The 16,833-nt window shown below is 34.1% G+C and overlaps 1 long non-coding RNA gene across 1 annotated transcript; it reads right to left on the bottom strand.

The window, feature by feature from the left end:
* Positions 1 to 1,104: 1,104 nt before the first annotated feature.
* On the bottom strand, positions 1,105 to 15,727 carry LOC122460408. Its single transcript, XR_006281692.1, has 3 exons — positions 15,490 to 15,727; positions 5,843 to 5,931; positions 1,105 to 1,437 (listed from the first exon to the last, which is right to left on the bottom strand). It is a non-coding gene; the product is annotated as an uncharacterized LOC122460408 (long non-coding RNA).
* Between the last annotated feature and the right edge of the window lie 1,106 nt (positions 15,728 to 16,833).

Raw genomic sequence — 16,833 nt, 5'->3', positions numbered from 1 at the left:
TTTTATTTGCAATTTTTTTTTCCTGAGTGCCAATACCCTGTGCTGCTCATGGAAACAGCTTCTTTCTTTCTGTATATTTTTTAATTGCTTCAGGTATCTGTGCCACATGAACAAGGATGGATGATAGCCCTCCAACCCCCTTGTAATCTGACCGTGGCTGAAATGGAAATACTGCGGGGCTTTTTTGTCCTTGCAGGGTCCCTCCCCTCCCTTTCTTTCACTGTTTAGGAGGGAAAAGGGGTGTGCAGTAAAATGCTGTCTCTGGGACAGGTGCCAACTCCAAGACAAAAGGAATAAAATAGGCAGTAAATGGGGAAAATTAATAGTCAACAAAAATAGGAATTGGAAAAGTGTTGTCAGCTACCCAGCCTTTCTGTTGAATTTTATCTGCAGATATAGGCTAAAAGGAGAAAGTTTAGGCGTACTTTTTTATTTGTCCTCTCTATAGGCATTTGAAAAGATAAGGCGGTCTTTTTTTTGGACTACTGAATTATTCATAGTGTCAGTGGTGAAGCCAGGACCATTAGCATGCATCAGACATGCTGTTTGTCTGTTTGCTAACATTCTTCATTCAAGACTTGTTAACTACCAGACAAGCTTAACACGCTTCTCTTTTCCCCCTCCCCTTCTCTCTCTTCCTCTCTCTCTCTTTCTCTCTCTCCCTTTCATGCCACCCCTTTAGTCTCCTATTGTTGTTGCTGGGAGCTGGCAGCCAGGGGTAGTTGTGGCAGGGAAAGCATGTGGACGAGAAGCTGGAACCCGTTGCTAGGTAAGGACCGCCTTCCCTTCTTCCAGGCCTGCATGCACTTGCACAATCAAGAAATACCATGGAGCTCACTCAGTGCCTTCCATCTGCTTTTACAGGAGACTGCAGAACTGCAAGGTGAACACATTGGCTTCCTCTCTCCGTACCTGGTCCCTGAGGCTTGTTTCCCACCATTCACAGGGTAAGAGTCTTTCTCATCGTTTAGATGCATCTGATTGATATGCGGTAACAATGCACATTTATTTGCCTCCACAATGTAGTGAACAACTGGAGTAATTACCAAGTAGGAAAATTAAGTTTCAGAAACTCTTAGTGGATATCAGGAGATTGCCTTTTGACTATGTATTCATTTATTTTTAACCTGCAATATATATTGGACCATCAAGGTTCAGATTAATTTTAAATGATCACTTGCAGGTTATTAAGGATGCAGTACAATTATTAATTTTTTGTGGGGGATTCATTCTTCCTCCCTCTCAAGTCTATTCCTCCCTTCACCAGTCTGTTTAAAACCAGACAAAGGTCGATCACGGCGTTTATTTCTGAATGCAAATGTTCTAGGACTTGTGCCAGTCTTGCCTTCATTGATTACACTATAGCTTCTTTGTTGAATGGCACTTTTTTATTTTCCCCCTTAGGTCTTTTTATTTTAAACAGAAGGAAGCTCAGCCCTGAAAAGAAACAAAACAAAGTTGTGTGGTGCAAATTCAGATTTTTATTTTAATTACAAATATGTTGCTAGACAATTATGTTCGGACCAATTATAAAAACAGCTAATCTTGAGTTATATTAGCCTTTGTCATTTGTATGTGTGTGTGTTTGCGCGTGTGCATATGTGAATTTATTAACTGATAGTTTTAAATGTTACTCAGTGATGACCATTGGTAATTGCATCCCACTATGATTAAATTTTCCTGATTGTCTTAGCAATGTGCATTTTGGCATACGTATTTTCTGCTTTTATATGTATTGTTTCTGAATGCTCAGAATTGTCCTAGTTTAGGGGACACAAAATATTAATGAAGGAATTTATGTAAGTATAATACTTCTATAATGTAATGCCATTTATAGATCAAAACAGCATGTGGATGTAGATGTTCTTGTCATAACCCTGAAACTCTTAGTCGATTTGGCAAACTCTGAACACTCAAGATATATCAGTACTATGAAAAGGTGGATATCATATTTAGTGTGTATAATTCATGCAGCCAAGTAAAATGTACATTTGCAAATACACGAGAATATATCATTGTTCTGCTGGAAAGATATGTACTTTAAAGATATTTTGTGCAAAACCTATTCTTTCTGTATAGGCTTGTAACAGAAAATGCTTTCCTTTACTCTGCAAAATATGAAGGCTTAGTGAAATATTTTAATGTTGCTCATTTTTATTTTATTTGTGTCAGTGCATTTAAGTAAAAAAAACCTCACAACTAAATCTGAACTGATCTATTTTTAAAACAAAAATAATAAGAACATACCAACTAACTTGTGCAAAGCTAGGTTTAAATTCTGGCCACTGACAATATTGGATTGAAACAAACCACGTAATAGCATTTCATTTGGACTCTTTTAACAAAAAACAACTAACAACTTTTAGTAGTAAATCTGATTAAACTCAAAACCAGGCAGAGTATGTATTGGTGAATTGTATAGATCAAGAAAGGAGTTCAGGAATGTATGACTCAATGGTAGCAAAGCTAAAATTAAATTCTTCAAAGTATTATTGTAGAAGCCTGTGTAAATTCCATAGAACAATGCAAATAGAATAATAGTTGGGGAGTTTTAAGCTATACTATTTCTAGTAGTTATAAAATCAGAAAATGGTAGTTAAAATAAAATTCACAACAAGGGAAATTCAAACTGCTTCATGATACATGACCTTAATAGTTCTATATCTATAGACGTTTTTTTCTCACTAGCTTGTCATACTGTTGTTGTTCTATTGTTAAGTATTTTTACAAGAAACATAAAATTATTTACAGTAAATTAGCTTGCATTGTTACATTCTAGATTACTCGCTATAAATTATAGATATGAAAAAGGTAATAAAAGCAGAATTATTGGTTTATTTCATAATGAACATTTTCTTGAGCATGCTATGAATTGATTTAGTAAGGCATAAAATCATGTACTTCATACATTAATTGAAGGAAGGGGAGATGAAAATTAATTCATTAGGCGGCTGATCTCATCCAAGTTTTTAAGTTTCAAATTATTTTTGACTAATATTTAAAATAAAAAACAGTGATAAAAAAATTCAGTAAAACCCTCAGATTGGTGCTATATTAGGAATTACGCTCATGAGCTAAAATATTTAACTTGTTAAAACATTTTATACTGGACTGTGAAGTATTGATCTGCAGTTTATGGTATATGGATATAAAATGCAAGGATGGATAATACCTGCCATAATTAAAAATATATCTTTCTTTATATCAATCAAGTTGTGCGTTTTATATAATAGTTTCAGTTAATTTTTTAAAATAATTTAGGGTATGCTACTGTCTAGTAACAGGTTACTATTTTTTTTTAATTCCTCCTAAAAGTACTTTGGTTCTTACTGATACTGTTGCATGTAAATGATATACATACAAAAATTCCAGTATTACCTTTTCAAATCCCACATATCGCATTACAGAATATTTGTTCTACCAAATACTACTGATATATGGGGAGAAGGAGTTGCAACAGCAAAAGGTAAATATGCCCTGGGATTCTGAGTAATGTGAAGTGCTGAACAGAGAGCACATACTATGTAAAAGATTATGAGTAGACTGCAATACAACAAAATGAGCAAAGTACACAATACTTTACACAAGTGGACGGATTATGATAGGGTAATTACTTTCAAAGGTAATACATTGTACTTAAATCACTGAAAGCCAAACCCTGGTGTCCTTACTCAGGCAAATTTGAAATTTTTGGAATTTTACCTGGGTGAGTCCTGAAGGATTTGGGCCAATATGAATTAAGGAGGGTTTTTTTATTTTGGTTTGGTTTGGTTTGAGGCATCTCTATAAATGATACTTATAGTTCCTTGTTCTTGCCCATATTACATATATGATACGATATAAACCCTAGGTTATTTCAAACGGCCACAGACAGAGACATAGAGCCCTGGCCTCTTTTGACACATGTCAAATATTATTAAACATTCTTTAGAGACTAAAAATAAAAAAATTAAAAGGAGTGAAAGGAATATTTTCTTCCATCCAGATTTCTTTTGAAGAGATTTGCATATAAAACATAGAATCATTGAATCAGTGGTATGTTTTCCTCACTTTCCTCACTTCTTCACAAATGGAATGACTTCACTGTAATCTGTCTTCATTCCATGTGACACTGGCTCTTGTGACATAATCAAGCTGTGGTGTCTACAAGGCTGAACCGCAAGGTTCAAAGTCCCTCCTGCAAATGGTTACTTAAGGTGTGGGCAGGTCTGTGATTGTGACACCTTCTCCTCAGAAATCTGAAATGTGTTCTAATGAGGCATTTTACTTCTTAACTGCATCACTTGCTCTCAGCTTGAAACAGGTGCAGATAATCGTCACTCTTTGCTAGACTGTCTGTTCCGATGGATCTGTAACAATGCAACACGATGTCACAATTTTAATTTTGATTTGTATCGTTTATGTCTGGCAAAAACTACATTTTAATTAGAAACACTGATACGTTTCATTCGTCAAACGATGCATGCTGTACAACTGAAGACGAAGAAACGTGTTCCATGTGTGTTGATACACTATACAATGGTATTTGATTTGTGCAAAAATATTCATTCAGTTATTCTGCATGCATACAGCTAGATAAACTATTGATTGCAGCAAGAGCACTTAGACAATGGAGTAGTGCTTATAGCCAGAACCACTCTGGTAGACACCCTTGACATGCATAGGTAAGTAGGTGCTGGCAAATAGGTAGATATAAAAGAGCCAGGCTAGATTTTTAAGTGCATGTGCAAGCTTTTGCAAGCTTACATTAGCACAAACTCTAATACATGTGTAAACCCCTGTTTGCTCATGCCTGTAATTATGGGCCTGATCTAAAATCTACTGACATCCATTGACTTCAATGGGATTTAGACCAGGCCCTATGTGCACAAACATCAGGATTTAGTGTTATTGGCATTTGCATGCCTGCAAGTCAATGGGCACAATAAATCTGTTTACACGCTTTGTGGGGCCTTTTTGTAAGTCTTACCTATATATTAGTTTGTGAACAAATCCATGTATAATTTTTTTAAAGAAAGAAACCCATGTAAACTCTGCAGTTACTCCTGCCTCCACATAAGTCAGTAGCAAAACTCCCAGTGACTTCAGTAGGATCAGGATTGTAGTAAAGTACTTCATTTAATCAGTGAGATAGAATAAAACTCTGATTTTGACTCCCTCCCTGATGGTCTTACTATTGAGACTACACATGTGAATGAGAGCTGCAGAATCGGGCCCTTTCATAGTTCAATCTCTTTTAAAGTATGTGGTTAAATTTAAACCCTCATTATTTTGGGTAGTCCTTATAAGAACCATTATTTTCTGAAATTTATTGTTATTAATTATTAAATACTTACACACTCTTGCCTCTTCAATAAATTTGAAACTTGTTATGTCAGACCTCTGGAAACAAAGGTCTGATCCAAAGCCCACTGGAATCAATGGAAGTTTTTCCATTAACTTCAGTCGGTTTTGGATCAAGCCTGTGTACGTAGCAGTTTTAAATTACAGTGTAACCATTAGACTGACTTTCTCTTCCCTCTCACTATTTTCAGGAATCTGATGGAATTTATTCAGGAACGTCATTCCCAAATATTTCTTAAAAAACATTGTGTGTATAAATTATAGTTCCATAAAGGGTGACTCAAGGAGCTTCATGACCCTGGTGCACTAAATGAGAGTTTTAGGAAGAAGCGGGAGAAGCATTGGGTTCTGATTAGGAACAAAAAAATAAAGCTGTGGCTTCCTACAAAGGAATTCTTTATTTAAATTAGAATAATGTTTTTTGGAAGGATTCTAAATATTAATGACATCTTTGAATGACTGTTTATTGAATTTTGGCTGTCTATAAGAGTACCATTACCTTAGCCTTCATATCCGGTTATTTGCTGAGGAAACATCCAGCTCCTTCCTGATCTTGGTGAAATATTCCAATGACATGCTTTTTTCAGGCTTGTTAAAAAAAAAATAGAAAAATAAATCACCTCAAACACTGATCATAGTTTTTGTAAGAGAAAAAAAATAAGAAAATATTATTTTTATTAAAAGTAATAGGCCTTTATTAAATATTAATTTATAAAGTGTTCATTTTCTATAGCTCTTGATTGATTATATACACACTGCTGACTGATAATTCTGCAGCATTGTTCCAGCTCACTGAAATCTTGTGTGTATTTAGCATGATGTACATGCATATGCTCATGCACACCTGTCTGGTCAACATGGTATCTTTTCATATAGTGAAAAAAGACAGGAATTTCTCACCATATTTCATGAAAAAATCAAGAAGAGGAAATACATCCTCATTTTTAGTGATCAAAAATCTCTCATGCTTTCTATTTACATTTTTGAGAGAAAATGTGAGCTACAGTGTATAACTACAACTGCAAATCTGTTTAGATGGTAGGATCAGAAAAATACTTGTCTTATGTGGTCTTGTTTTCTTTGTATTTCCTTATTTTATTTTTCCTTATTTCTGCTAATATAAACAAACAGGAAAACGTACTGGAAAGAACTGGTTGAAAAAGTTAAAAAGAAACTGCAAACAGACTGATTTTGTCATTTTATTAACTTAGTTTGGGGGGGATGGCTGAGTATAAAAATATTTGGTAGTATTTCGGTATTTTGCAGTCATGGTATGCCAAACCACGTTGCATTCATAATTCAAGTCAGTATATATCCTGTTCCACCATGTGGGGGTGTTGGAATGTTTTTGGATTTTGTTTTTGTTTTTTTGTTAAAGACTGTCATTGTTTTTCAACACAAAGTATATTAGGTTTCTGCTTAAAAATCAAGTTTTCACTTAAAACTTAAATTTTCATCTATCTGGTGTAATCATGAAAAATTACAAATATTTGCAGTATTTTGAATTGATGATTAATTAATAATTTCAGTCTAGTAGGTGCTTTATTGATACACAAAAGCCTTTTAGACTTCTGAATGCTTTGGTAGCCTTTTAGTATTTTGTCTTGTTTTTAATTGTAACTCAGTTAATGTGCAAAAGGGTAGGGAACACTATTTGATTGCATTCACAAACTCTTGGTCTGTATCTTTGTTTTTATATTCATACACAAAGGATTCTTGTTTTAGAATTACTTTATTCTTCCTACTGTATACCACATCTCATTTTTAAAGTATTATTAATAATATAGCTCTTGTTCTCTGTTTGTTGTCATTTACCATCTTTTTTTTAATCCTTATTAGATTTTGCATATTGACATTTGTTGTACACAACAGTTTATATTTATTGTCTGGTTTGTTTGTAGAAAAATTATGTCCGGTCCTTTACGGCCTGATCCAAAGCCCATTGAAGTCAATGGAAAACCTCCATTGGATGTCAGTGAGTTTTGGATCAGTCCCTTTAATCAGAGTAACACTTATTTAAATGTAAATGATTGATACAGGAAACCTAAACTTGAATGGAGAGAGCATTTAAAGTGCATCTAACTAATATTAAGTGCAGTCTAGACTTACACAGTGCATATTGTGTCTCTATGGTTTGACTGATTTAAACAAAGGAGTGCCAGAATGCTGCTGTCTTGTTTTAGAGGACGTGGCATCCATATTCTCCCTCCTTTAACGTGCATCTCTGTGTTGTAAGGTTCATGATGTGGGATGAATATGCACCAAAATGGATGAAAACTATATTAAAAGGCCAAAGGAAGGCCTACGGCTCCAAAGACCCAAGGGTCATATATTCTCATTATAAACTTTGCTGTTAGTTTTTTTAATGCTGTGTGAAAGTTTAAGCTCTTCCATCTCTGTTACATAAACATGTTTAGATTTTTTAAATTTAATTTTAATTTATCAGTTTATATAATCAAATGTTGCAAAGTTAATGACTGATTTTTTCTCCAAATGGATGTAAATTTCTCATTTAAAAAAATTCTATATTTAAATTATATAGAAGGCGGAATTATGCTAAAATGGTCACCTATGCATTTTGTTTCTTAAATTAAGATTTACAATGATGGATTTAAGGTATAGATTTACATTTTAAATTATAAATAAAATGATTATACTGAAATTTCAGTTCCATTTGAATGTCTTAATATTAATTCAAATAAAATGTGTTACCCCACTAGAATGTGTGTATCTGGTATCTGTGTGTGTAGATGTGCATCTTTGCCATCATATACACACACATTTATGTACATAGATCCACACATATGTGGACACACACACATTCATTGTGTGTAAATTTAATTTCATTTGAATTTTATATAACGTGTGTGTATATACATATGTAAAATCATATTGCATATGTAAAATATTTATTTAAAATTGTAAGTCTTTGACTTGCCTCTGGCTAACCCATAAAAGCTGTTTTTCCTCTTTAACAAGTTAAAATATTAATTGTCAGATATTTGTATTTTGGCCCCAAAAATCATTTTTATGATTGATAACTTACAGTGTTGATTAAGCTTAAAAGGCAAGGAACAGTTTGGTGGACTGGTATAGTGACCTCAGCCAACATGGTTTACATATCCCTTTCTTGAATCTACAAAAAGAGGAGTAATTTGGGGTGTGACAACAGGTGAGCAGAAAGTTGTATCTGATGTGGGAGAGCAGGCCATGCTGGATGCAGGGTAGCACATCCAGTAGAGGTTTTGTTTCACTTAATTGTGAAAAAGGGATTTCTCATCCATGACTTCTGTAACATATGAAGGATGACATTGCTGATGACATTGTACATCTGTATTCCATAATTAGAGAGTCAGCAGCATGTCATACCATATTTCATATATCAGTATCTGCAGCTCTGACTAGTTAAAAAGAACATCAAGAATTAAACAGAAATACATTCTTTTCCCAAAATAAGTCTTCTCTTGTGAGTAAGGTAGGGCCATATTGCATAAGGTTAAAACCTATGGCCATTTACAAAATTCCTTGTTAGGATGGAATTTTGATGGTCATATATCTATCTTATTGGTTTAAGCCTTTGAATTTCTGATATCTGCTGAACAGAATACAGTGAAGAGTACACAAAAAAAGAGGATAAGTGAATAAGTATTACATTCCAAAATAGAATCAGAAATTGTAATTTTCTGTGGTCATATGGATGTTCCTCAGCAGAAGTAATCAAATCCAAAATAAAACCTTCAATAAAAAGCAGCTAATAAGCTTCCCTGGAGAGGAATTCATGAAAAATTCAGCACTTTCTAATTCTGAACACTACTTTAAAATTTCTTATAAAAAACAAACAAAATAGTCTTAAAATCATCTTTGCATTCAGAGATGAATTTTGAAAACTAGTTGGACAGTGAATTGTGCAGTTGGTTACAGTTCCTCACTGGTTCACTTGACACATTTTCATCAATACAAAAGTCTACAGGTGATTTTGGAAGAGGTTTTTCCTAGATACATTTCACAGCATTCTGTAATGTTACAAATTCTGAGCACTAGTTTAAAAAAAACAAAACAAAACATTGGTTACTGAACTAGTTACTCTAATAGAGTGAAATTCACCCATTTCGCAGAGGGCCAGTTCCAGGCCTATACATCTTTTAAGTCTCACTAAAGTCAATTTATGTATTCTAGCCCTCTGCACAGGGGAGTTCTTCTTTAGGACCTTAACATGTAAACATTTATTACTGGGTGAAGTGCTTACTACGGTGAGCAATCTCACTGTCCCGTTGATTTCAGTGAGGCTGGTTGTATGATTGGGCCAACAAAGAGATTGTGGTGCTACTTTGAAAAACATGGTGAGCTTTATTCTTTGCCATTCCAATTTTCATAAACAAAGTGGAGCACACTAGTTAGAACCTGGCCATAATTTCACATATATGGGCATGTTTTGGTGCCAGTGATCTGGAGGCATGAGGAAAGGGTTGGGAGTTGGGAGATCCTAAATCTAAACCTAGCTCTAGGACTGACTTGCTTTAGCCTCAGTCAAGTAATTTCACCTCTCTGGCTAAGTTTTCCCATCTGTAAAGTGAGGGATAATAATTTTTACTTTTTGCACAGGGGCGTTATGAGAAATAGTTAACGGTTGAACATGCAGAGCATGATATATAAATGCCAAGTTGTATATCTTAGAGTATGTGGTTTCTATTTATTTATTTAGTGGGAGGAAAGGTGTAAGGTGTTTTGAAATGTGTGAATGCAACTAATGCTTATGAAATTGAGGGACTAACAACATTAATTTGCACAAGGCTGTAAAGTATCTCAACCTTTACCTCTGCTACAGCTGCTATTCTAGTTCTTGGTTTATTTTGGGTAGGCACTTCCAATCATACAAAACTATGTGATGGTTTTATGATGGGGGTCTAAAAGAATACTCCTCTTCCTCCTAAAAATCAGTGTTAGTCATGGTCTAAAGTGGACTATGAAACCAAACTTTCATAGGTGGAAGATTAGTTGGTGCCCTTCCTAAACTAGCATGTTTCTACTCTACACCACCATCTTGTAAAATTATTCTGTTTTGTACAGACATAAGCAGTAAGTGTGATTACAAGGCATGTGGCATTCTGCACACAGGTACCTGAAATCAAAAATCTAAACCTAAATCAGAAGAGCTGGAGATAGAAATGATCTATTCAATCACTAAATCCAATCCCATTCCAATGTAGAATAGTTCCTTACAATTCATTAAAATACAGTATGCAGTTAACATTCTATTAAAGCATATGGAAATAAATGACATAATTGATTACAAAAATGTCCTTTGCAGGATGCATTTCAAATGTTTCCTCTAGTGTAGCCATCTGGGAGGAAACGTGTTAAAAGTAATGTCCTCTGACATATTTTAGATCTTTTGTTTGCTGAATTTTTTTTCTCTGATAACTCCATTCTTTTCTGCCTCGTATTGTAACCCATCCTATGTTTCCTGTTAAAAACAAACTGTTTAGTACTAGTAGAACTAGTGAGAGTGCTTGGTCGATACAGTATTGGCATTGTGTAGCAAATTATAGGTAGACACAATCTCTACACCTTAGAGCTTAAAGTCTAATTTGAGACCAGATAGAATAATGGAGTGTGAGAAACCTAAGGAAGGAAAGGAGTGGGAGAATGAAGGCTATAGTTTGGACTGTTCATTTGGACAGATTTTATGACTGTGTCACGGCAGCATGTTTTGCCTTTTTTTGTCCTATTTCCACACTTGTCTTAAACTCTTGTATTTTTTTTAAATTGAATTTGCATCACTTTTTCTTTCTTTGCTCCTCATCTCAGAATACCCACGGATATATTTCCAAAATTATTAGTAGGCAAGACCATGGCTTGTTTAAGTCATCCATCTCCTATATGGTCAGCCTGCAGCTCAAATCAGAAAAGACAAAGTTGTATTTTCCCACTCCTTCAGTTAGATGGGTGGTACATTCAAAGTGATTGGCTTGCTCCACCATGCTTTGAACTGGAGATCTGTAAACTCATTGCAATAGTACACTGCCTCATAGGCTGACTGGTAGATTTGGAATTTGAACTTTATATTCTAAGAAACAGATACTGGCCACACCAAGAGTTCAGTTCCAGTGGTGGTGGAATATTTCAGTTCAAGTCTGCCACTGAATTAGAAATCCAAGGATCCAATAGACCAGAAATACATAAATCTACAGTCATAGTGAATAATATACCTATTTCACTATATTTTAATCAGCAAAGCAAAACTCTACTGTCATGCTACTACTGTCACACTAGTATGGGAATGGTAATTCAGTAACTTTCAAGATAAATTATCAGTATGACATGGTGAGGTATTTTTTAATCTTTTTATTCTAACAGTGAGTATTCTATTTTATGTAAAGTCCAGTATGGGGTTTTTTTGGTTAAAAACTGAAAGTCAATATTTTTGTTTGTGATGCGGCATTTAAATAAATATTTATCCTAAAACCATATATCCAGTGCATTATCATCACTACTTTTTATTGTTCTTGTTTAAATAATATGTCTTATTGTGATTTTCTTTAAATAAGAAACCCATTGGACATGAATTTTCATGTTCATATCAAGTGTTATTTTTAAGTTATACTTTTTTTAAAAGCACACAGAAACTCAATTCAGATACATGCAGTGAAAGGCCTGATCCTGCATCCATTGTTGCTAAGGGCAAAACACATTAAATTCAATGGTTATAGGATCAGGCCCTAAATAACTGTCCAGTGGTATTGTGGCAGATCAAACATTGTCAGATATGTACATTTCAACAAGCAACTGTTGAGTTTAGAGGGGAAAATAAGTCCATAAATAACTCTGATTACATAGTCAAAATTTTATTTTTGGAGTCATGTACAGACTATTGTAATGCAATGCTATTGTATTATACTAAATTGTATGCAATACTATACTGTTGTAGTATAACTTATTTAATTTGCCTCATCTGCGATGCAGTCTGTATTAAAGAGTTGAAGTTGTAGATTAAAATGTAGTTTTCAAACACAAAGAAACTGCAATAAAAGTACTTGGACTAGTAGTTTTTCCAATGATTAATAGCAAGACTTGCTTGGAACTTAGTCTTTGATTTCCTCTGTTTAATTGTAGCCCTAAGTGAAATAGGGTTTTGATTTACAGAAAATGTAGAATTGGGTTGAGAAAGTTTTAAATTTCAGTAACAATAAAATTTCCGACAATAATCATGTCATATTGTTTCAATTCAAAAGAGCTAAGGGTTGATTTGTGTGGGAAAAAAACGATAGCAGCCAAGTTTCACATTAAAAACTGGAGAAAACATTTAAATAAATTCCCTTCTTTTGACTAATATAAAAAGTTGATTTTCTTCTTATAATAAATGTAGCAAAGGCACACACACATATACACAAAGTATACACCATCTACCTTAAATTTTGGAATAATGTGCATACTAATTAATTTTAAACAATTTACAAGTTTTGCAAAACTACATTCTTTACTCGGACAATCAGTATGTTAAATTAACTTGAAAATTGTAATAGCATATATTAGAACAAAAGTGGAAAAAATAGTAGGAGCTACAGGAAAACCAGCATCCTGAAAATATGGCTTGAAAATTTATTTCAATAGCTTTTTGTGGGATATTTACATATGTATCGAGAGAATGCTATATACTGTATGTTACTGAGGGTTTAATAATAATTAGGGCCTGTTCTAAAATTCCTTTTTGGGAGTTTTGCATGATTGGACCCTTGAGAACATATTCTTGCTTCAGCCTGCTTTTGTTGATATTTTTTCATTATAGCATAATCAAGAACAATGGTTAAAGTAATAACCCTAAACTTTAGAATTCTAGATAGTTTAAATATATAGAGAAACATTCAAGCTATTAAGGGAAAAATGAATTAACCTTAGCAACTTCAAAACAAATTCTGGGATAAATCTGAAAGAATGCCCCTGACTTAAGTGCAGCTATTTCAGATTCATGCCACTGTAACTGAGAACTGAACTGGGCCTTTGTGTTTAATTATATATGTGACAAAAGTTATTTAATTTTTTTTTAGAAAATGATAAAATAACTGTAATTTTTTTGCCCATCACTTGGGTTTTAAAGTGCTTCAGCACAGTCTTTTCTTGGAGACATTTTTGTTTGGAGTTTACAATTTGAACAGTTTCTTCTGTAAAATGATTTTCTGCTTTCATGACATTTGAATAGTGCCATCTGGCATAACCAAAATTTAAAATAAAAACATAAAATACAGAATCAATTAGAAGATTTTAAAAATATGATGTACTACATTTCTTGGATAATTTAGTAAAGTAACTTTTTAAAATCAGGTAATCTTTTCATTTGTGCCACAGTGTAACAGTTTAATCAAGATATAAATTCAGAAACAGATCAGCACTGTCTTTTATATAGTGTCTCTAAATCCAAAGTAATTGGTACCAGATCTTAGTAAAGGAAAAGATGGCCATTTTCATCCGACCGATACTAGTGGGTGTTTTTCCACAGTTGCATTTTATAAAAAGAGAGAATACAAGAGAAATTGAAAGGTCCAGAATATGCATTCTTCCATAACATACCTTTTCATCAGAGTATGAGGTTGATGAAAAAAACATTTTACTCAGTATGACGGCATATTGTGAATAATACAGTTTACTTTGCATTCTTTATCCTTCCTTTCTGGTGGTAATATAGAATTTTAGTTAAGCTCCCCTTACTTTTAAGGATAAAAATACAATCAGAAATAGATAAGGAAGAAAAAATAATAGTGCTTATGTGCTATGGTGATAAGACTATGGTCATTAGCAAAAATATTTTAATTGTTGTTTTTATTATATTAAAACATATAGTTCATTTCAAGATACAGTATAGGTTGTACAGTGTGCATTTCCAACTGTATTTTTTAAAGGAAGCATAAAAACATTTATTTATATTTATATGAACATACATAAGTTATAGACTGAAAATGTACATTCTAACAGCACAGATGGAGTATTCTGTCATTAGAACTGTTTGTTGCTTGTTGGAACATGGAGCATATTTTTATCATGGCACCAACAATTTCTAAGAACTGAGGTCAAAATAAGCAGGTTGCACTTGGATACAAGAACAATCTGGAAAATACCCTAAACTCCCTGCATCAGCATAAATATGTATTTAGATAGGCACACATTTTTTATAACAAGGTCTTGCCTTTCATTTTATTTGGTAGAGTACATATGCAGTAGGTTTTAGATGTACAAGTATATATGTACACAACACGGCCTTTATTTTGAGTACCAAACTAAATTTATATGTGACACCCTTGCAATATTTCTCTAAGCATGTGGGGTTTTTTATGAGTAAAGCAGGGGTGATGTCATGGTAGATGCAGAGCATTTTTAAATAATCATGTTGAAAATTATTCCTGCAGTAACTTCATTTACACATGTGGTCATTTCAAAGTCAATGGGACCTCTTGCGTGAGTAAAGGTAATTATAAGCGTTTTTGCAGGATCAGACTATGCATAAACTCCTATTGAGAGTGAAATTCTGCCCCTTTAAAATAAATGTGTGTTGTGCAGTTGACCTTGGTGATACCAAGATTTCATCCCTAGTGTTTAAAAAAAGCCAAAAAAGTTACATATAATAGGACAAATACTTACAATAATTTTGGCTTGAATAGGGACAAAAATCGTTACATTTCTTCAATTCAGGAAAAGTTTCTATAACCACACTCATTTATAGCTAGCTGCAAAGATTTGCCTAGTCATGGTGCAGTTATGTTTCTTTTCTTGGCTTTTAAAAAATTATAATTATCTCTTTTGATTAGTATTCTGATGCTTACACATTGTTCTAGCGCGGGCATGCATGCACACGCAGTGTCCTTTACAATAAAATCAGTTTTCCCTGTCTCCTACTCAGAATAATGTGATTTATATGCATTCAAACAGCTTTTACTGCAGGTTAACTATTTGTGTGCAGTACAAATATAGTGAGAGCTATGAGAATTTACAAAACTATTTTAGCAAACTAGCATTGTTTATTTAAAAGAAAAAACAACTTTTCTGAATTCTCCATTGTTATGAGCTTCTTACATTTGCCTCTAAAGTAACTTTTGGTGCCGGCAAGGTCTCCTGTGGATTATCCGGTGCCAAAATGGCTTTGTCATTCCTCCTTACCTTCCATGTCTGTCTTTCTACCTTAGCCAGCTTAGGGGTAGTAGATCTTCTGGAAAACTTTTTCATAAGTTCTTCTTATTTCACTTTTTATCATGCTTTCTCGGATCTTGACGCTGTTGTACTTTTTTAGAATTTTTCCTTGTGCAGTGACAATTCTTGTACATCCTGCTTCCAGTTTCACCACAGTCTCTCTCTCTCTCTCTCTCTCACTCTCTGTCAGTTCCTGGGTCTCAGGGTCTTCAGTAAAAAGAAAAGGAGTACTTGTGGCACCTTAGAGACTAACAAATTTATTTGAGCATAAGCTTTCGTGAGCTACAGATCACTTCATCGGATGCATTCACGAAAGCTTATGCTCAAATAAATTTGTTAGTCTCTAAGGTGCCACAAGTCCTCCTTTGCTTTTTGCGAATACAGACTAACACGGCTGCTACTCTGAAAAGGGTCTTCAGTGACTGCGAATGTAGCCGCAGATCTTCCTCCTCCCTTTTTTTTTTAATTGTCTCTTTGAATCCACTGCAGATGGTCTGTTTCTTCTACATAATATGGATTTTTTTTCTTTTGAGGCAGGTCTCTGTGAACCTGACAAACAGATAGGCAGGAAGAGTTGGACCTGGATTTTTTTTAAAGAGCCTGTGAGGATTTGTTTGCCAGAGTTAGGAACTCCCTAATAGCTTGTTGCAGCTTTCTAATAGCTTGGTAACAAAAGTAGAAATGCATTTGGTCCACCTGATTTTTTCAGGGGGGAAAAACATACATTAGCAAAATGAAGTTTAGGGACAGCTGAAGAAGAAAAAGAAAGAAAAACCATGCTAGGAATCAGTGAAAATCAGTTGCTGAAAGATGGTGGTCTTATAACAAAAGTGTAGTAGATTTTGCTAAATGTGTTCAGGGTTACTTTGGCACTGTCTGTTAAGACTGCATGTTTCCTAATAAGAGTGGCTCCTTCTACAAGTTTAACTACATTTTTTTTATAATTATGTATGTTAATTACTAAAATACACCTAAAGCGTTTGAATTTCAAGCTTTTGTGCAGGAGCTAAATAAAGGAGAGATGAGGTCTTCTTGATTAAATCACATCCAGTGTTTCCTGTCCTTCCTGTATAGCCATACAGTGTCAAACTCTAGAAGGTTTAGGCCCTAAAGACCTATAAATACTAGGTTCGTAGATGCATTGATGTGCCACCTTTATGGCATCTTTAATTTCTGGGTATTATAACACCACCAAAGTTGCTGGATCTGTGGGCCTCTTTAGTGAGTGTGTTTACATGGAGGAGACCTATTTCATAAGCATTAATTCAAATGTCTTGCCATAATGGCAGCTCTGGTTTTGTGTTGTCCATTGAA

This window comes from Dermochelys coriacea, chromosome 1 (assembly GCF_009764565.3).
Source record: "Dermochelys coriacea isolate rDerCor1 chromosome 1, rDerCor1.pri.v4, whole genome shotgun sequence".
Taxonomy (NCBI): Eukaryota; Metazoa; Chordata; order Testudines; family Dermochelyidae; genus Dermochelys; species Dermochelys coriacea.
This window is presented reverse-complemented; position numbering and strand designations above follow the sequence as displayed.